The sequence below is a fragment of the Pristiophorus japonicus genome, chromosome 7, assembly GCF_044704955.1.
Source record: "Pristiophorus japonicus isolate sPriJap1 chromosome 7, sPriJap1.hap1, whole genome shotgun sequence".
Taxonomy (NCBI): Eukaryota; Metazoa; Chordata; class Chondrichthyes; family Pristiophoridae; genus Pristiophorus; species Pristiophorus japonicus.
The window spans coordinates 193,784,601-193,808,142 of NC_091983.1; the positions used below are offsets into that span (position 1 = coordinate 193,784,601).

Sequence of the window (23,542 nt, forward strand, 5' to 3'; positions counted from 1 at the left end):
TTGCTTTGGATTTGCATTTCGTTTTGCCTTACCAGCAATTGTCACTTAAAATCATGTCAGCTTTCATGATGCTGCTGAATTTGTACTTTGCAACCAATATGGAGCACTAAATATATGGGGAGCTTGAGTTCGTGCTAGTTTACTCACCTTTATACGTCGAGCTCAGAACTTGTATCATAACAATTCAAACCATGCGATTCAATCATAAGGTTTGCATCTGCTGTTATCTGTGTTACACATAACTGCCTTTTTAATAATTGTACCACCATCCCCCAAATATCCCAGCTAAATGCAAAAACACAATATAAAATACATCAGGGTGAAGAGAATTTCAAGAACACTGAAACACCAACATCTAGTTGCATTTAGTTAGCACCTTTAACATTAAAAAACCTCTGTGCTTCACAGAGGTGTAACGAATCAGACAAAAATGGACGCTGAGCCAAAGAAGGATATTTTAGCAGGGGTGACAAAAATCTTGGTCATAGAGGTAGCTTTTAAGGAGGGTCTCGCGGGAGTGGTGGAGTCACAGACAGATTTGGGGAGGGAAATCCAGGACACTGAAGGCTTTGAACCAAATAATGGAGCAAAGGAAGGGGGTGATGCACAAAAGGCCAGTCAGAGGAACGTAGTGTTTGGGGGGTGCAGGATTACAGATCTAGGGAGGGGGTAAAGCCATCAAGGGATTTAAACACGAGATTTAGAATTTTAAATCGGAGGCATAGAATCATAGAAATATACAGCACGGAAGGAGGCCATTTCGGTCCATTGTGTCCATGCTGGCCAACAAAGAGCTATCCAGCCTAATCCCATTTTACAGCTCTTGGTCCGCAGCCTTGTAGGTTACGGCATTTCAAGTGCACAACCAAGTACTTTTTAAATGTGAGGATTTCTGCCTCTACCACCCTTTCCAGACCCCACCACCCTCTGGTTGAAAACATTTCCCCTCAAATATCCTCTAAACCTCCTACCAATTACTTTAAATCTATGCCCCCAGGTTGCTGATCCCTCTGCTAAGGGAAATAAGTCCTTCCTAACCACTCCAGGACCCTCAATTTTAAACATCTCAATAAGGTCTCCCCTCAGCCTCCTCTGTTCCAAAGAAAACAAACCCAGCCTATCCAATCTTTCCTCATAGCTAAAATTCTCCAGTCCTCTCCTCTGAACCCTCTCTGGTACAATCACATCTTTCCTGTAATGTGGTGACCAGAACTGCATGCAGTACTCTAGCTGTGGCCTAACTAGTGTTTTATACAGTTCAAGCACTTGTATTCTATGCCTCGGCTAATAAAGGCAAGCATTCCGTATGCCTTCTTGACCAACTTATCTATCTGGCCTGCTACCTTAAGGGATCTGTAGACATGCACGCCAACGTCCATTTGTTCCTCTACACTTCTCAGTGTCCTACCATTTAATGTGTATTCCCTTGCCTTGTTAGCCCTCCCCAAATACATTATCTCACACTTCTCGGGATTGAATTCCATTTGCCACTGTTCTGCCCACCTGACCAGTTCATTGATATCTTCCTGCAGTCTACAGCTTTCTTCATTATCAACCACACAGCTGATTTTAGTATAATCTGCAAACTTCTTAATCATACCCTCTATAATCAAGTCTAAATCATTGATATATACCACAAACAACAAGGGACCTCGTACTGAACCCTGCAGAACCCCAATGGAAACGGCCTGCCAGTCACAAAAACACCCATCAACCAGTACCCTTTGCTTCCTGCCTCAGCCAATTTTGGATCCAACTTACCACTTTACCTTGGATCCCATAAGTTTTTACTTTGTGACCAGTCTGCCATGTGGAACCTTATCAAGAGCCTTGCTAAAATCCATATACACTACATCAAATCCCCTTGATTACCTCATCAAAAAATTCAATCAAGTTAATCAGACACGACCTTCCCTTAACAAATCCATGCTGACTGTTCTTGATTAATCTATGTCTTTCTAAATGAAGATTTAGCCTGTCCCTCAGAATTTTTTCCAAAAATGTTCCCAACACCGAGGTTAGGCTGACTGGCCTGTAATTACTCGGTCTATCACTTTCTCCCTTTTTAAACAAGCATACAACGTTAGCAGTCCTCCAGCACCACATCTGTAGCCAGAGAGGACTGGAAAATGATGGTCAGAGCCTCTGCTATTTCCTCTTTTGTTTCTCTTAACAGCCTGGGATACATTCCATCTGTACCTGCCGATTTATACACTTTCAAAGCTGCTAAACCCCTTAATACTTCCTCTCTCACTATGTTTATTTCATCTAACATTTCACACTCCTCCTCCCTGATTGCAGTGTCTGCATCGTCCCTCTCTTGTATTCATTAAGAACCATACCCACGTCTTCCACCTCCACACACAGATTACCTTTATTGTCTCTAACAGGCCCTACCCTTTCTTTAGTTATCCTCTTTTGGCATTGAAGGATCAGGAGCTAATGCAGGTTACTAAGGACATGGGGTAGTGAGTGAGTGGGACAGGATATGGGCAGCAGAGATTTAGGTGAGCTGAGGTTTACTGAGCATGGAGGAAGGGTAGCCAGTTAGGAGAGCATTGGAATAGCTGAATTGGAGGTGACAAAAGCACGGATGAGTGCATCATCAGCAGAAGGGCTGAGGCAGTGTCCAAGGTGAGTGATGTTACAGATGTGGACATAGGTGGTCTTTGTGATGGAGAAGTTACTTTGGATAAACTCTTCTGTCTTGTTTCATTTCAGATTTTCAGCATTTGCAAATTTGCTCTTTGTGATGAAGAGGATATGGGGTCCCGAAGCTCAGCTCGGCTTCTATAGAATGCTGAGATTGCAAATAGTTGGGTTCAGCCTGAGACAATGTCTGGGAATTGGTACGAGTTTGGATACGGGCAGCAGAGTTTTAAATGAGCTGAAGCTTACAGAGGGTAGAAGGTGGGAGACCAGCCAAGAGAGCATTAGAATAGTTGAACATAGAGGTCATCATCATCGGCAGTCCCTCAGAATCGAGGAAGACTTGCTTCCACTCTAAACATGAGTCCTTAGGTGACTGAACAGTCCAATACGAGAACCACAATCCCTGTCACACGTGGGGCAGACAGTCGTTGAGGGAAACAAAGGCATGAATGACACACATTAATTAAGCCTTACTCTGCTGTGCATAGTGTAGTGGATTTGTCTCATTTCTGTTGCTTTATTGTAATAGCAGCTTTCCTCATATTAAAAATAATCAATTTAATCTCAATGTAACCCTGGCTGCACTGATGTTGAACATTCTTTTCATCTTCTGACGTGGAACTGCATGGAAAAATTCAGTTGCTCATGGTGCTGGATGAATTCCCCTTCACTGCTGTGTAAAAATTCTTTTACTCTTTTGGCTTCTTTTACACATTTTTCTTATGTACACTCCTATAAGCATGCCCTCTTTCCCCATAAACCAGAGTGTACCTCTCTACCTTCAATATCTGGTATTGTGGAGAGCCCAGGAGTCAAACAGAAACCCTCATCGCTATTTAGTTTACTGGATAGTGTATGAACCCTCTTATGGTCTCCTAGACATTGGAAGGCAGTAGCACAAACACTTTCAGGCTGTGAATAAGGCTATAAATGAAACAGGTTTATAAAGAAATAACATAAGCTGCAGCAAAGATAATGCCACAGATTACCATGGTTTACAGAATACATGCAATTTACTATTGCAGAAAATAACAAACCTGGCCCTTTGCTAATACTCTTTGTAACACACACCCGGAGATAGTGACCCAACAATAACTGAGGTTCTTTGTGTTTTCCTCTTGCAGCCTCCCACCATTCTTTTGATGGCCGCAGAAGCACACTTCCCACGACCCATTTCTATTTGATTACGTACTATGAAATTCAAAATATCTCCCTCAAAATCAAACAAAAGTTGCCAATTCGATACTTAAAAAACAAGAGGATGTCTGTAGTTTCCATCTAATAGGTATCAAACCAAGTCCATTTTTCAGCTAACTGTAAAATTCCCTTGGTCTTAATGAAACACCTACAATGCAATGCAAATCTGTAGTGGGGAATATGCTTAAAGCTATCATTAAGGAAGAAATAACGGGACATCTAGATAGGAATAGTGCAATCAAGCAGACGCAGCATGGATTCCTGAAGGGGAAATCATGTTTAACTAATTTACTGGAATTCTTTGAAATATAACGAGCATGGTGGATAGAGATGTACCGATGGATGTGGTGTATTTAGATTTCCAAAAGGCATTCGATAAGGTGCCACACAAAAGGTTACTGCAGAAGATAAAGGTACACGCAGTCAGAGGAAATGTATTAGCATGGATAGAGAATTGGCTGGCTAACAGAAAGCAGAGAGTCGGGATAAATGGGTCCTTTTCGGATTGGAAATCGGTGGTTAGTGGTGTGCCACAGGGATCGGTGCTGGGACCACAACTGTTTACAATATACATAGATGACCTGGAAGAGGGGACAGAGTGTAGTGTAACAAAATTTGCAGATGACACAAAGATTAGTGGGAAAGCAGGTTGTGTAGAGGACACAGAGAGGCTCCAATGAGATTTAGATAGGTTAAGCGAATGGGCTAAGGTTTGGCAGATGGAATACAATGTCGGAAAATGTGAGGTCATCCACCTTGGGAAAAAAAAACAGTAAAAGGGAATATTATTTGAATGGGGAGAAATTACAACATGCTGCGGTGCAGAGGGACCTGGGGGTCCTTGTGCATGAATCCCAAAAAGTTAGTTTGCAGGTGCAGCAGGTAATCAGGAAGGCGAATGGAATGATGGCCTTCATTGTGAAAGGGATGGAGTACAAAAGCAGGAAGGTCCTGCTGCAACTGTATAGGGTATTAGTGAGGCCGCACCTGGAGTACTGCGTGCAGTTTTGGTCACCTTACTTAAGGAAGGATATACTAGCTTTGGAGGGGGTACAGAGACGATTCACTCGGCTGATTCCGGAGATGAGGGGGTTACCTTATGATGATAGATTGAGAAGACTGGGTCTTTACTCGTTGGAGTTCAGAAGGATGAGGGGTGATCTTATAGAAACATTTAAAATCATGAAAGGGATAGACAAGATAGAGGCAGAGAGGTTGTTTCCACTGGTCGGGGAGACTAGAACTAGGGGGCACAGCCTCAAAATACGGGGGAGCCAATTTAAAACTGAGTTTAGAAGGAATTTCTTCTCCCAGAGGGTTGTGAATCTGTGGAATTCTCTGCCCAAGGAAGCAGTTGAGGCTAGCTCATTGAATGTATTCAAATCACAGATAGATAGATTTTTAACCAATAATGGAATTAAGGGTTACGGAGAGCGGGCGGGTAAGTGGAACTGAGTCCACGGCCAGATCAGCCATGATCTTGTTGAATGGTGGAGCAGGCTTGAGGGGCTAGATGGCCTACTCCTGTTCCTAATTCTTATGTTCTTATGTTAATAAAAGCAACTACCAGATATCAACCAAATGTTCTTGCAATTAACAAATTATTAAACAATGAAAGCCAACTGGTGTCATTTCAACTTGTATGTCCCTAGAAAGGGTTACTGATGTAATGAAAAGCGCAACTCCCAGACTGCAAATCTGATTTCAACCCCAAAGAATACATAGAAACATAGAAAATAGGTGCAGGCGTAGGCCATTCGGCTTTTCGAGCCTGCACCAACATTCAATAAGATTATTCCTTCAGTAACCCTTTCTTGCTTTCTCTCCATACCCCTTGATCTCCTTAGCCGTAAGGGCCATATCTAACTCCCTCTTGAATATATCCAATGAACTGACATCAACAACTCTGTGTGTTAGGGAATTCCATAGGTTAACAACTCTCTGAGTGAAGAAGTTTCTCTTCATCTCAGTTCTAAGTGGCCTAAGGCTGTGTCCCCTGATTCTGGACTTCCCGAACATTGGGAACAATCTACCCGCATCTAACCTGTTCCGTCAGAATCTTGTATGTTTCTATGAAATCCCCTCTCATTCTTCGAAACTCCAATGTATAAAGGCTCAGTTGATCCAGTCTTTCCTCATATGTCAGTCCAGCCATCCCGGGAATTAGTCTGGTGAACCTTCGCTGCACTCTCAATAGCAAAAACGTCCTTCCTCAGATTAGGAGACCAAAACTGAACACAATATTCCAGGTGAGGCCTCACCAAGGCCCTGTACAACTGCAGTAAGATCTCCATGCTCCTATACTCAAATCCCCTAGCTATGAAGGCCAACATACCATTTGCCTTCTTTACCGCCTGCTGTACCTGTATGCCAAATTTCAATGACTGATGAACCATGACACCCAGGTCTCGTTGCACCTCCCCTTTTCCTAATCTGCCACTATTCAGATAATATTCTGTTTTTGCCCCCAAAGTGGATAACCTCACATTTATCCAAATTATACTGCATCTGCCATGCATTTGCCCACTCATCTAACCTGTCTAAGTCACCCTGCAGCCTCTTAGCATCCCCCTCACAGATCACACTGCCACCCAGTTTAGTGTCATCTGCAAACTTGGAGATATTACACTCGATTCCTTCATTCAAATCATTGATGTATATTGTAAAGAGCTGGGGTCCCAGCACTGAGCCCTGCGGCACTCCACTAGTCACTGCCTGCCATTCTGAAAAGGACCCGTTTATCTCAACTCTGCTTCCTGTCTGCCAACCAGTTCTCTATCCACGTCAGTATATTACCCCCAATACCATATGCTTTGATTTTGCACGCCAATCTCTTGTGTGGGACCTTGTCAAAAGCATTTTGAAAGTCCAAATAAACCACATCCACTGGTTCTCCCTTGTCCACTCTACTAGTTACAGCCTCAAAAAAATTCCAAAAGATTTGTCAAGCATGATTTCCCTTTCATAAATCCATGCTGACGTGGACCGATCCTTTCACTGTTTTCCAAATGCGCTGCTATTTCATCCCTAATAATTGATTCCTAATGATAACAGAATAAAAATGACAGAATAAAAATGGGTCTTTGATAAATACCACCTTTTGTCACAGCCACACGTCTTCCCTATACACAGCCTTAAAATGTGGATTAATTATAATAGGTTGATAGGTATCAAATTTCGTTAGATTGGGTGAGCAGGATAATAGCAGTAGACCAGAGATCAATAAAAGTAACTAATGTTCCCCATCAGATATATACCCGAGTTAACGGTAAGTTAATTTTATTTCACCATAATTAAGCACATCTGTTTTGAAGGGGAAAGCTACCTTTGCAGTTTCCACATGGAACTTTCCTCAGCCATAATCAGAGAAATGCTTCATCACACAATACCTCCCGTAAGTGCAAATTAACTGTTCCCATAAATGCACATGGTTTCATGTTAGCGCCTGTGTAGAGAGAGGAAGGAAGAAAGCGCACAGCCTTGCTGATTTCTCCCCCGCCCCCGAAACAGTTTCCTCCTGGCCGCAGTCCTGCTTTTTCCCTTCCCCACCCCCCACAGCTTCCCAGTGCCAAACCTCATTAAAATATTAAGTTCTTTTATCCCCCCTCTCTCACTCAATATGTTCCCAGCCCTAACCTTGACTTTTCAAAACATTACCCTCCCTGTTCCCATGTTCCCAAGCCTGGCCTGGTCCTTTCAAAACTTTGCCTCAGTGCAGCTCCCTATATGCAGACACCAGGCCACGTCACTTTTAAATTTCGTACACACTTACACACACAGAGTTTCTGAAAGTAGTTAATAGATTTGTTTTCCCTGAACTTTTTCCTTGACATGTTTTTATTTACCCACCTTGCCACTGCTCTCCTACCTACCTGTACCAGTTCTGATGGAGTTACAATTTAAATACTTAAACAATCTTTCTCCTTAGATTGGAGCTACCATACATTTACAGCATTTTCTGCTTTTAAATTAGGAGACTTGAATACAGAAACATTGTTGGATTTTACTTTTCTCTCATTACTGACGCCATAATTATGCATACTAATTTGATTCTGGAACAGTTTGCCATACAGCTTGGTCATGTGTTGCGTGGTACAGATTAGCAAATATTTCTGTGATCAATACATTCAATAATTATTTTGTGATGGCTACAACAATGCCCAAACTTAGCAATAAGTCTCAAAAACATTGGGACTTCTTGAGAAGTCATACAGTTAACCACTCGCCGGTTAGGGATAAGGGACTGATCCTTATTTCTCTTCCTGGACTGTTTTGAAGTAATGAGTCACTACAAGTGGTTAGCCTTGTGTATTTCTAGAGGTCCACAGAAACGTAGTAGGTTACAGGGAAGTGTTCCAAAACAGAATGCAATACACAACTGTAATAGTAGAAGAAACCACTGAGTCAACAAAGTACAAAAGCAAGAAACTAAAATTAAACCCACCAAAGGAATATCAATAACAAAAAGTAGAGATGTAGAATTAGAGAGAGTTAGGAACAGTCACGTGTCTGTAAACTGACTATCGGGAGTGAAATTTTGCCTTCAGTCATAATGCATAAGGGGAAAATTCCACTAGTACCAATGACTTGGAACAGCTCAATCCATGCAAAAAAAGCAAGTCATCCGTCTGCAGGTCACAGCAACACAGTGGGGTAGAAATTAGTCTTGTGTGGTGGTGCAAAATGACCGGTATCACACCAGCTGCCTGCTACATGGGCCGCCTAATAATTCAGTTCCATTGCAATCAATTGAATTCAATATCAGGCGGGGCGTATAACAGGCAGCCAAGCCGACAGTGCCAGTTTTGCGCTGCTGCACAAGACAAATTTCTACTCTACTGTGTTTGTAGGGAATTCGTTGCTCAGGAAAAGATTTATATGTCCAGGAAGTCAAGGCCCACAAGACAATGGGTTGTCTACCTGGAGCTAAAGCAGTACGCATTGAGGAACAGTTAGAAGGAATGCTGAATGGATCAGACCAGGCCCTCTAGTGATTGCCCAGACAATAGTAAATTACACAATGAGAAATATAGAGGCCTTAAAAGGCGCACACGAGAATTGTGCCAAAATGCAGCCTGCAGCCATTGGTTCCTCCTTTCCCTGCCACACCATCTATTCTCTCCCCTGCCATCACCCCCCCCCCCCCCCCCCCGCCCCACCCCGAAAAGAAAGGAGAGCAGAAGAGGGAGTGAGCGTGGGAGGAAAGGTGGCTCAGAGAAAAACAATATGAAGACATCAGAGACTAACCATTTTCTCTGACTTCCCACATACAACATCACCGGAGACTGACTGACAACTCTGAAAATATGTCTATGCGCACTTCCTATCAACCTTTTCAATTATAAATTGCAATGACCACACATAGTGGAAACTGCCTACATACAACTTGTCAGGCTGTAATTACATTCCCCAATCAAGGCACCGCACCATCATCACTGGTAGGAGTGCGCAATTAGTGAGATGAGTGTACATTAGCAGTTTCAGTAATAAATGTGGATCAATTAAGTTTGTATGGGAATGTATGACTTTTAAATGGGGAGCAAATTATGTCTATGTCCCAGTCTAATTACCCTCTGGATCACTTCACCATACATTTACTGTGCATCATGGGTAATTGACCAGCTAGTCCTTGAATCCTTTCATACTCATTTTGCAACAATTTTAAGTAACTATCATTGCCCCTAAAGCCCAAAAGTATGCTCTCAATGTTTCCATCATAGACATAAAGCAACACTGGCTAAATAAATTCTCACCCCTCCTCCCCCTGCAAAGCAAACCCCATTAAACATTAGGATTTAAAATGGCTTCCAAATGTAAAACATCACATCCAATATTAATTTTCAGAAAAACAGAGCGAGTGCTCTGAATAAAATGCTGTTTGTGTCTATTACGCAAGATTGGTGGAGCAGAAATCTTTGGTGGTTTTTTTTAATTACAACTCTCGAGTGAAAATTTTTTTAAATCCACCTTTTTATAATGAGCCTGATTATACTCCATGATGCAAAATAAACAGTGTATTCCTGGCAGTGTCAGATTAAAAGAGAAAATCTTCGTAACTGATGCAAGTTCTCCAAAGATTACCATAACCACTTTAGTTCAGTAGGGCAGCAACAAAGGATTTTCTGCCTCACAACAGATTTGATTAACATCTTCAGAAGTAGGAAATGCTTAGCCAATAGAGAGGCGCTTTTTCACATAGCAACACGAGATATTGCAACAGTTTCTGCAGAGACGTATGTTGCAGAGTGCCTCTTGCATCTTCTTGCTGGCAGTCTGTCCCTGTGGCAATCCATGCTCAACAATAGCTTCAATATGACAACCTTGCTGACCTATTGATTATGTTGAAACAGACTATTTTTGACCCAGTGAGTGACCAACTTGGAGGAATGTAGTAAATGAATGCAAGATTCTTCCCAAGAAAGAAACTTGCCAGTCCCTTAAATCCAAGATGTGCAAGCATTTATAAATTGTGTGTGTCACAGTTCAGTTATTTTCTCACAAGGGCAGCCAGCCAGGAAGTTAAGTTAAATTCAAGGTCTACAAAATGCTGCCACAGATTAAATAGCCTTAAAAAAATTGTACAGTTGTCTCCAATGTTGTGGGAGGAGTTCAAGAACATTAAGTACTAAGCAAATGCTGGCTCAATGTCTACACTTCAACCACAATGAAGCCACATCAGCGACATGCAAGCTTGACAGCAGAGAGGCACGTTCAGTTCTCAAGTTTGCAACCTGTTATTTTCAAACATTGCAAATGCACAAAAGAGCTGCTGACAGCCCAAATTCTTAAACATCCTGTGTCCAATAGCAAATTCAGATGAACATTTTCAGTGTGTCAAAATGTTGATGATGTCAGCACCACCTTTCATTTTTTTCCCCTTAGTTTACATTTTTGTTTTGCCCTCTATTCTGGTCCTCACAAACATTTCACCTTCGTCTCATCTTATTCAGTACATAACCTGCTTTTTGTCCTCTATCTTCACATGACACCGATGCTTTATTATCAAGATGGTAGTTATTGGAAAGGAATTCCATTTCAAATCTTAACAGACAGCTCTTGGTGGAAATCAAGGTCTTGGTGGAAATGTTGTCAAAAACGGTCTTTCCTCTCATTAATTTACTTTTTTGCAACTTTAAAATTTTCCAGAAAACATGGATAAATCATTTCAGTATTAAAAATAAAGAATAACAATGACCCAGAAGAGTATTCAAAAAAGCATATACATGTATAACTGAGCAGCCATCGGCACATTGCAGAATGCTTTAAATACAAGATCAACACTGAGCTAGAATCACATCACAATAAAGCCACATCTCACAAGTAGATGGCCTTCCTCCAGGAGGTTTGAACAATGAAATACAACTGTTGGCCATGCATCAGAAGCTTAACCTGCATGGTGCTTTTGCAGACGTTGAAGAAAGACAAGAAACAACAAAGGTACCCTATAAAGCAGATTTATGGCAAAAAGGGGAGGGAGCAGCTATAGGGAGGGTGCACTTCATTGTATGCTGATCGGTCAGTGAGTACCCTGGAGGATGACTGTCTCAGTGAATATTCTGCAGGGGAAGTTAGTCTCGAGACCAAAGTCTTTCACAAAGACTCGGATTAAAAAGTGGGTGCTGACTAAGTCTGGAACATTGCACTGATCTTGGACATCGTGAACAAAAAGTTGGCTGGGACAACATAATCTGCTTCATGTAGGTCCTACCATCAGATACCCATTGTCTAGCCAATGAGAAAGCTCAGACTTGAGATGACAGCTGCTAGAATAAATTACCCAGAGACCAGGTACAAGAACACAAACTCCTATCTAGTGCTCTGTGCGAATCACAATTGAGTCGCAGAGAAGAACATATAAGAACATAAGAATTAGAACAGGAGTAGGCCATCTAGCCCCTCGAGCCTGCTCCGCCATTCAAAAAGATCATGGCTGATCTGGCCGTGGAGTCAGCTCCACTTACCCGCCCGCTCCCCATAACCCTTAATTCCCTTATTGGTTAAAAATCTATCTATCTGTGATTTGAATACATTCAATGAGCTAGCCTCAACTGCTTCCTTGGGCAGAGAATTCCACAGATTCACAACCCTCTGGGAGAAGAAATTCCTTCTCAACTCGGTTTTAAGTTGGCTCCCCTGTATTTTGTGGCTGTGCCCCCTAGTTCCAGTCTCCCGACCAGTGGAAACAACCTCTCTGCCTCGATCTTGTCTATCCCTTTCATTATTTTAAATGTTTCTATAAGATCACCCCTCATCCTTCTGAACTCCAACGAGTAAAGACCCAGTCTACTCAATCTATCATAAGGTAACCCTCTCATCTCTGGAATCAGCCGAGTGAATCGTCTCTGTACCCCCTCCAAAGCTAGTATATCCTTCCTTAAGTAAGGTGACCAAAACTGCACGCAGTACTCCAGGTGCGGCCTCACCAATACCCGGTACAGTTGCAGCAGGACCTCACTACTTTTGTACTCCATCCCTCTCGCAATGAAGGCCAACATTCCATTCGCTTTCCTGATTACCTGCTGCACCTGCAAACTAACTTTTTGGGTTTCACCCCCAGGTCCCTCTGCACCGCAGCATGTTGTAATTTCTCCCCATTCAAATAATATTCCCTTTTACTGTTTTTTTTTCCCCCAAGGTGGATGACCTCACATTTTCCGACATTGTATTCCATCTGCCAAACCTTAGTCCATTCGCTTAACCTATCTAAATCTCTTTACAGCCTCTCTGTGTTCTCTACACAACCTGCTTTTCCACTAATTTTTGTGTCATCTGCAAATTGTGTTACACTACACTCTTCCAGGTCATCTATGTATATTGTAAACAGTTGTGATCCCAGCACCGATCCCTGTGGCACACCACTAACCACCGATTTCCAACCCGAAAAGGACCCATTTATCCTGACTCTCTGCTTTCTGTTAGCCAGCCAATTCTCTATCCATGCTAATACATTTCTACTGACCCCGCATACCTTTATCTTCTGCAGTAACCTTTTGTGTGGCACCTTATCGAATGCCTTTTGGAAATCTAAATACACCACATCCATCGGTACACCTCTACCAACCATGCTCGTTATATCCTCAAAGAATTCCAGTAAATTAGTTAAACATGATTTCCCCTTCATGAATCCATGGTGCATCTGCTTGATTGCACTATTCCTATCGGGATGTCCCGCTATTTCTTCCTTAATGATAGCTTCAAGCATTTTCCCCACTACAGATGTTAAACTAACCGGCCTATAGTTACCTGCCTTTTGTCTGCCCCCTTTTTTAAACCGAGGCGTTACATTAGCTGCTTTCCAATCCGCTGGTACCTCCCCAGAGTCCAGAGAATTTTGGTAGATTATAACGAATGCATCTGCTATAACTTCCGCCATCTCTTTTAATACCCTGGGATGCATTTCATCAGGACCAGGGGACTTGTCTACCTTGAGTCTCATTAGCTTGTCCAGCACTACCCCCCCCCTAGTGATAGTCTCAAGGTCCTCCCTTCCCACATTCCTGTGACCAGCAATTTTTGGCATGGTTTTTGTGTCTTCCACTGTGAAGACCGAAGCAAAATAATTGTTTAAGGTCTCAGCCATTTCCACATTTCCCATCATTAAATCCCCCTTCTCATCTTCTAAGGGACCAACATTTACTTTAGTCACTTTCTTCCATTTTATATATCCGTAAAAGCTTTTACTATCTGTTTTTATGTTTTGCGCAAGTTTACTTTCGTAATCTATCTTTCCTTTCTTTATTGCTTTCTTAGTCATTCTTTGCTGTCGTTTAAAATTTTCCCAATCTTCTAGTTTCCCACTAACCTTGGCCACCTTATACGCATTGGTTTTTAATTTGATACTCTCCTTTATTTCCTTGGTCATCCACGGCTGGTTATCCCTTCTCTTACCACCCTTCTTTTTCACTGAAGTATATTGTTGTTGAGCACTATGAAAGAGCTCCTTAAAAGTCCTCCACTGTTCCTCAATTGTGCCATCGTTTAGTCTGTGTTTCCAGTCTACTTTAGCTAACTCTGCCCTCATCCCACTGTAGTCTCCTTTGTTTAAGCATAGTACGCTCGTTTGAGACACTACTTCCTCACCCTCAATCTGTATTACAAATTCAACCATACTGTGATCACTCATTCCGAGGGGATCTTTTACTAGGAGATCGTTTATTATTCCTGTCTCATTACACAGGACCAGATCTAAGATAGCTTGCTCCCTTGTAGGTTCTGTAATATACTGTTCGAAGAAACAATCCCGTATGCATTCTATGAATTCCTCCTCAAGGCTACCCCGTGCGATTTGATTTGACCCATGATTACTGTCATTCCTTTTTCACATGCCTCTATTATTCCCTTGATTATTGTCCGCCCCACCGTGAAGTTATTATTTGGGGGCCTATAAACTACACCCACCAGTGACTTTTTCCCCTTACTATCTCTAATCTCCACCCACAGTGATTCAACATTTTGTTCATTAGAGCCAATATCATCTCTCACAACTGCCCTGATATCATCCTTTATTAACAGAGCTACCCCACCTCCTTTCCCTTCTTGTCTATCCTTCCGAATTGTCAGAGACCCCTGTACGTTTAATTCCCAGTCTTGGCCACCCTGCAACCACGTTTCAGTAATGGCCACCAAATCATACCCATTTGTCATGATTTGTGCCGTCAACTCATTTATTTATTTCGAATGCTGCGTGCGTTTAGGCAAAGTGTTTTAATACTAGTTTTTAAACCATGATTTTTAGTTTTGACCTCTCCTGCAGCCCCTTTATATTCATACGTATTGTCCCTTCCTATCACCTTGTGGTTTACACTTACCCCAGTGCTACTCTGCTCTGTTGCCTCCTGCCTTTTGCATTCTTTCTTGGGGTCCTGTTCATCTGCGCTCTCACCCACTCTAACTAGCTCAGAGCCCTCTCCTGGGTTCCGAATACTCCTCGCATTGAGGTACCAAGCTTTCAGGCTTGCCTTTTTATTACACTTTGACCCTTTAGAATTTTGCTGTACATTGGCCTTTTTTGGTTTTTGCCTTGGGTTTCTCTGCCCTCCACTTTTACTCATCTCCTTTCTGTCTTTTGCTTCTGTCTCCATTTTGTTTCCCTCTGTCTCCCTGAATTGGTTCCCATCCCCCTGCCATATTAGTTTAACTCCTCCCCAACAGCACTAGCAAACACTCCCCCTAGGACATTGGTTCCGGTCCTGCCCAGGTGCAGACCGTCCGGTTTGTACTGGTCCCACCTTCCCCAGAACCGGTTCCAATGCCCCAGGAATTTGAATCCCTCCCTGCTGCACCACTGCTCAAGCCACGTATTCATTTGCGCTATCCTGAGATTCCTACTCTGACTAGCACGTGGCACTGGTAGCAATCCTGAAATTACTACTTTTGAGGTCCTACTTTTTAATTTAGCTCCTAGCTCCTTAAATTCATCTCATAGGACCTCATCCCTTTTTTTTAACCTATGTCGTTGGTACCACTGTGCACCACGACAAGTGGCTGTTCGCCCTCCCTTTTCAGAATGTCCTGCACCCGTTCCGAGACATCCTTGACCCTTGCACCAGGGAGGCAACATACCATCCTGGAGTCTCGGTTGCGGCCGCAGAAACGCCTATCTATTCCCCTTACAATTGAATCCCCAATCACTATCGCTCTCCCACTCTTTTTCCTGCCCTCCTGTGCAACAGAGCCAGCCACGGTGCCATGAACTTGGCTGCTGCTGCCCTCCCCTGATGAGTCATCCCCCTCAACTGTACTCAAAGCAGTGTATCTGTTTTGCAGGGGGATGACCGCAGGGGCCCTACCTTCCTTGCTCTGCTCTTCCTGCTGGTCTTCCATTCCCTAGCTGGCTGTGGACCCTTCACCTGCGTTAAGACCAACTCGCTACACGTGCTACTCACGTCATTCTCAGCATCGTGGAAGCTGCTGCTTAGGCGGTTCAATGGTACAACTGATAATGGAAGCTCAGAAGCAAGCCAACCTCTGTGGCAGACTCAGTAATCTGATATCTGAACTAGGCAAGTCCAGGGTTCTAGAGACACTGTTGATTGTTGATCAGCTAGCCTGATTCACAAATGCAAAATGGAAGGATAATCTTATCACTTGGATCTGCGATTCCTTCCACTCTGCTCCAAGTATCCTCTGCAAACCAATACCACAAGGGTAGTTCTAACTGAACGAGTTACCAGGAAGCAACACTGGTAAGTTATGTGGTTTTCAGCCAGTTAAACATCAGCAGTACCCCAAGATACACTTAGCATCCCTGTGTCAGCCTATGTCTATGTTCTTTGGACTTTGGAAAAATGGAATTTGTCACTTTTAGGGAGTGTGTCTGGGTCCATGTTGGGCAAACAAAAACCACAAAAACCCTAGTGGATGTAAGATCTCAGCAGCTTGATTCAGAGACTTAAATATGATGGATTTCAGTGTTTGTGAGACACTTTGTTGACCAATAAAAATAAATGTCACATAAGCAATATAACAAGTTACATGAATTTCATTCAACTGAAAATTTTCAGCTCATCTCCATGGCAATAATGGATCAAAGGATTACCTGACTTCCATACGTATGACAAACATTCAGACCATTCCCAATACCTTTGTACCCAGTCCTACTAAGGTGTTGAAGCCATTCTAGTCTGATGCGATCTACACCACTCAAGGAACAGAGGTCATAAACATTTGAAAAAAGTTTCTGCTGATTCAGCCACCTAGTAAATGTAATTATCTGAAACTGGGCTATGTTCTCCAGTATTGCATGACTGAACACAGCATGACATAGCATAAGTCATGCTGCCAATGGATATTTTACATTTATCCTGAATACATGAAAAAACAGTTCAAGGGATGGGAATGAGAAAGTCATTACATCAATGTTCAGCAAATACTAACTAGAAGAAAAATACTGGTTAACACATTATAATTAGGACTGAATAAATGCCAAAATGCAATATAGCTTCAGAGAACAGCTGTATTTCAAAACATGGCCTATTGGTAATACTAAAAAATGCAGAGAAACAAACCACACACATATTGCTGGATCTTTCAAATGTCAGCCATATCTGCAGTCCACCAGAGAGATGACGAAAAACAGGTCACAAAAGGAGGAAACCCACTCTTCATACCAGCAGAGCTGAAGATTCAACCACCATATAATGTGTTAACAAGTCCTTTAGCTCTCCCGACCCATCATTAATATAAATTGGGAAAGATGACCAAAGCACAACTGTCCCATGCACCACTGACATACCATCTGAAGATTGTCTGCTTCAGATAATGATAAGTATGAAGGTAGGCTGATAAAGGGAGAAATGAGCAAAGACAAGAAATCATACTTAAACCCAAGGACCAAGATCAAAGTTCTCGACTCACATTATTCTCAATTTATGCACAACCATACTATCAAACCTAATATACAATCATAGTTCCTGCGAGCAGTATGCAATCAAAATGAACAATGGCTTCACAAAATGTGTCTGTACACAGTGAAAATGAAAATGAAAATTAAGTTGTGATTTTTTTGAAAAAGCACAAACATCTCATTTAGCATTACATTTGTTCCCAAGCCTAAAGCATGTACACAATGTGGGGGGAGGGGGGGGGGAACAGCAGAAATTGGGGATAAGTCACATTTTATGGCTCCATATCATGCTTATTGTTCGTGAAGTTATGGGTGTAGACATAAGCCAGCTGTACAGCTTTACTCTGCAAGTGTCATTACATTAGTATCTAACTATATAGGACAGCTGAGTCTCACAGCACACTAAAAAAAACAAGAGATTGAAATTTCAGGAGATTAGAGTTGAGCAACATTACAGATCTGCAGCACAATTGAAGGTTGTGTTTCCCAATCATGATCTTCAACAGTTCAATTATCTTTTCATGGATATTGATTCTCTATATGGAAGCAAAACAGGAAAATCCAGAAACTGCAATCCAGAATGACAACTGGAGAAAAAAGAAAATTAAAATCTCCCAAGTGAACAGTTTAGTAAATCTTCAGTCAAAACTTGGGGATGGGGAAAGAGAAGAAAAATAGAGAACACACAAATTTAGCTCAGGTTATCCTGACCTAAAAAGTATGGTATCTCTTCAGGCTAAAAGTATAAACAGAACTTATAATCAGTAGTATGCTGTAAATTAATAACCATGACTTTGCATCAAGTTTTAATTGGTTTCCAGTTAAGGATGCACACACGGCTGCTCCAGCTACTTAGTGATCAAATCCAGGTTTGCAGTGACCATTACCACATTAGCTTTAACTTTTATAAACACAAATTATGCCAAGTTAACAATCAACGTATAAACATCCCTCCTCTCCCACCATCTCCGTCCCCCCCCCGCCCCACCCAGCCTTTTACAATGATGGATGGGGCAGGTGGAAGAAAAGAGATAAAAGTTGGAAAAAAATTGCTGCCCATTTCAGTTGGTTTTCAAAGGCACAGTTTCAACACAAGCAGATAAATAAAAAAATATTTCCTACTGATAAGAATACAAGTATTGTGTAAAATTTGGAGAGAAAAAAATGGAGCTTGTATATAAGAACATACTTTTGGCTGCTCCGTTAAATCTTATCCTGCCTGTGTGTTTATCAGCAAGACCTCCTACATCTACTGTCCCTCAACACTTCATTACTGTTGGCCAACAGATGTGTGTGCCTTCTTCAGCTACAATGTTGCTAATGTCAACAAGAAAGTTTAAACACGCTATAATGAATTTACCACGGTCAGCTCTTTTTTAATAAAAGCTGCAAGTATCAGAAATACTTGCACTTAAATTTAGCGCAAGGCTCAAGCACTTTCCCCCAGTTTATTCAAATTCAGAATAAGCAAAATTAAAATTTCATGCATTCCAATATTTTAAATTTGGGAGGCTTGTTGAAACTTGTACATCAAAAAGGTCTGACAACAACCTGAATTGGATTGAATGGTCAGTGTTAGATCACAAGATAGATAGGGAGCCATTTGGTCCATCTTAGTCTGTTTTTCCCTCCACTAGCCTACCTGCAAGACAATTCCAAGTGTTAAGTCACTCTGGACGAAGTAATACTTGCTGACATGTGACATAAATTCCCTTCTCCACTGTTTTAACAGATGCCCTCTGTTTTAGTATCTTGGCATATTCTTAATAGTGGTCTGGATTAACTTCATCCATGCCTTTTAATACTTTTGCAAGACCCCCACTCACCTCCTTTCAAGATTAAGGAGCTCCAGTTTCTCCAGTCTTTCCTCATAACTCAATCCTTTGCTGCAGAATCAGCTTTGAGGTTCTTCTCTGCATCACCTCCATCATAATCATCATAGGCAGTCCCGCGGAATCGAGGAAGACTTGCTTCCATTCCTGAAGTGGGTTCTTTGGTGGCTGAACAGTCCAATACGAGAGCCACAGACTCTGTCACAGGTGGGACAGATAGTCGTTGAGGGAAGGGGTGGGTGGGACTGGTTTGCTGCTCGCTCTTTCCGCTGCCTGCGCTTGAGACTCTCGGTGTTGAGACTCTCGGTGCTCAGCGCCCTCTCGGATGCACTTCCTCCACTTAGGGCGGTCTTGGGCCAGGGACTCCCAGTTGTCAGTGGGGACGTCGCACTTTATCAGGGAGGCTTTGAGGATGTCCTTGTAACGTTTCTGCTGCCCACCTTTGGCTCGTTTGCCGTGAAGGAGCTCCGAGTAGAGCACTTGCTTTGGGAGTCTCGTGTCTGGCATGCGAACTATGTGGCCTACCTAGTGGAGCTGATCGAGTGTGGTCAGTGCTTCAATGCTGGGGATGTTGGCCTGGACGAGGACGCTGAAATCTCCTTCCAGGGGATTTGTAGGATCTTGCGGAGACATCGTTGGTGATATTTCTCCAGCGACTTGTGTCTGCTGTACATGGTCCATGTCTCTGAGCCATACAGGAGGGCGGGTATTACTACAGCCCTGTAGACCATGAGCTTGGTGGCAGTTTTGAGGTCTTGGTCGTCAAACACTCTTTTCCTCAGGCGGCTGAAGGCTGCACTGGCGCACTGTAGGATCACTGTTGGATCTCGTCGTCGATGCCTGCTCTTGTTGATAGGAGGCCCCCCGAGATATGGGAAGTGGTCCATGGTGTCCAGAGCCGCGCCGTGGATCTTGATGACTGGGGGACAGTGCTATGCAGTGAGGACAGGCTAGTGGAGGATCTTTGTCTTACGGATGTTTAGCATAAGGCCCATCCTTTCGTACGCCTTCGTAAATACGTCGATGATGTCCTGGAGTTCAGCCTCTGTATGTGCGCAGACACAGGCGTCGTCTGCGTACTGTAGCTCGACGACAGAGGTTGGGGTGGTCTTGGACCTGGCCTGGAGACGGCGCAGGTTGAACAGGTTCCCACTGGTTCTGTAGTTTAGCTCCATTCCAGCTTAGGGAGCTTGTTGTCTGTGAGGTGGAGCATGGCGGCGAGAAAGATTGAGAAGAGGGTTGGGGCAATGACGCAGCCCTGTTTGACCCCGGTCCGGATGTGGATTGGGTCTGTGATGGATCCGTTGGTAAGGATCACAGCCTGCATGTCGTCGTGGAGCAGGCGGAGGATGGTGACGAACTTTTGGGGGCATCCGAAACGGAGGAGAATGCTCCATAGACCTTCGTGGTTGACAGTGTCAAATGCCTTTGTAAGGGCAAAGAAGGCCATGTATAAGGGCTGACGCTGTTGCCTGGATTTTTCCTGTAACTGTCGCGCTGCAAAAATCATGTCCGTTGTGCCCCGTAGGGGACGAAATCCGCACTGTGACTCCGGGAGGAGCTCCTCGGCCACGGGAAGAAGACGGTTGAGGAGGACTCTAGCGACGACTTTCCCAGTGGCTGATAGCAGGGAGATTCCTCTGTAGTTGCCGCAGTCGGACTTGTCCCCTTTTTTAAAGATGGTCACGATTACTGCATCCGAGATTCCCCGGCATGTTCTCCTCCCTCCAGATGAGAGAGATGAGGTCGTGTATTCGCGTCAGCAATGCCTCTACGCCATACTTCAATGCCTCAGCAGAGATTCCATCCGCACCCGTAGCCTTGTTGTTTTTAAGCTATTTTATGGCTTTTTCTACCTCGTGCAGTGTTGGGGTCTCACTGAGGTGGTGGCGGGTAGCATGCTGCGGAATGGAGTCGAGAACACTCGAGTGAAAGGTAGAGTCTCGATTGAGGAGATCTTCGAAGTGCTCCTTCCAGCGGGCCCTGACTGCCTCGGTGTCCTTGAGTGTTTCCCCGTTCTTGGCCAGCAGTGCGGTGGGGTCTTGGGTGTTTCGCCCGTAGGTGGCCTTGACTGCGATGAAGAAACCTCGCACATCATGGTTGTCGGACAGCTGCTGTATCTCCTGTGCTTTCTCCATCCACCACCTGTTCTTTAGGTCCAGGATTTTTTGTTGGACCTCAGCCTTGATCCGTCTGTAATGCTGCTTTGCTGCTCCCGCGTTAGGTTGTTATTTAAGGCTCAGAAATGCCTTGCGCTTGTGATCTATTAGCTCTTGCATCTCCTGATCATTCTCATCAAACCTGTCCTGGTGTTTCCTGGTTGAGTGACCGAACGTCTCTTTGCAGGTAATGGTTATGGAGGCCTAGAGGGCAGACCAAACGCTGTGGACATTCTGCATCTGGGGGTCATCAAGGCACGCCAGGTTAGCTGTGAGGCGCTGAGCCTCAAAGCGGAGAGGGCAGAAGTAGTGGCGCAAAAAAGTCAATGTCGGAGCACTTAAGGACCCAGTTAAGAGAGCCCTATACAGCCTGCATCACCTCCATTGCTTGATTGTTGGTGACCAAAACTGAACACAGCACCGAAGGTGCAGTCTGACCAAGTCACTGTACAATTCTAGCATAACAACTTCCCAGCTTATCTCAACTGATCAAGAAATATAATTAAACATTCCATTTGCTCTGGAGTGTCAGCCTAGATTTTTTGTGTCAATCCCTGGAGTAGACATGAACCCACAATCTTCTGACTCAAAGGCACAAGTGCTACTCACTGAGCCACAGCTGAAACATAACCTTAAGTGAAGAAATTCCTCCTCATCACAGCTCTAAATGGCCGACCCCTTATTCTGAGACTATGTCCACTAGTTCTAGACTCTCCAGCCAGGGGAAACCTTTCAGCATCTACCCTCAGGAACTTGTATGTTTTAATGAGATCACCTCTTATTCTTCTAAACTCCAGAAAGTAGAGGCCCAATCTACTCAATCTCTCCTCATAGGACAACCCTCTCATCCCAGGGATCAATCTAGTGAACCTTTGTTGCACCGCCTCCAAGGCATGTATGCTCTTTCTCAAATAGTACATTACATTACAAGGGAATAAGACTAATTGGATAGCTCTTTCAAAGAGCCAGCACAAGCACGACGAGTCGAATGGCCTCCTTCTGTGCTGTATATGATTCTACAATTGGTTAATTGGAATCCTCCACTAATGTACCCTCTCTTATTTTCATACATCTTCCTCATCTCTTCAAGAAATTACCTTGCAATGCATCTGTGAAGATACGACAAAGGAAATGGAATGTATTATTGTCAATTACTGCCATCACAAGTTAACTTTAAATTTATTGGTAATTTTGCGCCCCCCCCCACCCCCGTCCGAAAGCACTGACACATGCTAAGGCTATGATTGCATGACACGAGCTGTGTGCTGGTACTTCACTAGAGTCGCCATTCTTTATATTTTAGCATCAGAAGACTAGGTGAGCACGAGGAACATCAACGCAAACCCTCATTTACTCCTCACCAGACACCCACTCACAAACATTTTCCAGCCGGGATCACCAGACAGTGACCAAAAACTGGAGCCCTGAGTGATTTTCCACTGCCCAGTACCCGTGTGCCCGAAGAGCAAAGAACTACTGCCATACTGCCTAACACACCACAGATCAGGATTTGAAACAGGGAGCTTCCTGGTCCTGATAGCTCAGTTACATAGTGGACAGAGCATTTACCAACTGAGTGACTAATGGAATGGTTAATCTTAGCTTTAATAATGGAAATTATATGAAATCACAGGCATTTATACTGCAGTAGATACAGTATCTGCTGAGGCACAAACTGGCCAATTCTGCATTGAAATCTTTAGAGAAACTGGTTCCAGAAATTAAACTTTTGCCAAAAACTACCCAATGAGGTGATGCCTTTTGCCTCCTTTCAAAAAAAATGCAAGTAGTTACTTATAAGAGATCCAAAATAGTGTGTTCCTAACACAGATAAGACTGCACACAGGGAGGTTAAAGTAACAGTGACCTCAGTCTTTATTAAGACACTCCAGAGTGAGGAACAGGCCTTAGGGGCCGGCTTATATACAGTGCTCCCAAGGGATGCTGGGATCCCTTGGGACTTCAGGGGATGAGCTCCCTGGTGGCGGAACATAGAAGTGCATGCTTTACAGATACACAACATCACTCCCCCGCCAAAGTCAAAGTGAAAACTATTTACAAGGTGAGGCGGTCGGGAGCCTTTCTTTCCCTGGTGGACCGCCTCAGTGCAAATTTCTGTTCCGGTGTGTTGGCTGTGCCCTCGCTGGGCTGGCGTGTTGTTGCCCCTGCAGGGCTGCTAGGTGAGCCTGGCCTTGCTGGGCTGTTGGGCGTGATGGGTTTGATTTCCTGGTCTGGCGTGGTGTCGTTGATCCTTTGGGTGTGTGTTGTGGGCTCGAAAAAGGTGGTGTCTGCTGTGGGTTGTTCAGGGCAGTCTGTGATCCGCAGCCTCGTTTGGTCCAGGTGCTTTCCGCAAATTT

The 23,542-nt window shown here is 43.5% G+C and overlaps 1 protein-coding gene across 3 annotated transcripts in view; it reads right to left on the reverse strand.

The window, feature by feature from the left end:
* The window catches only part of sesn1 (sestrin 1), a 188,335-nt gene that overhangs the window by 36,078 nt on the left and 128,715 nt on the right, over positions 1–23,542 (reverse strand). The window lies entirely within an intron of this gene.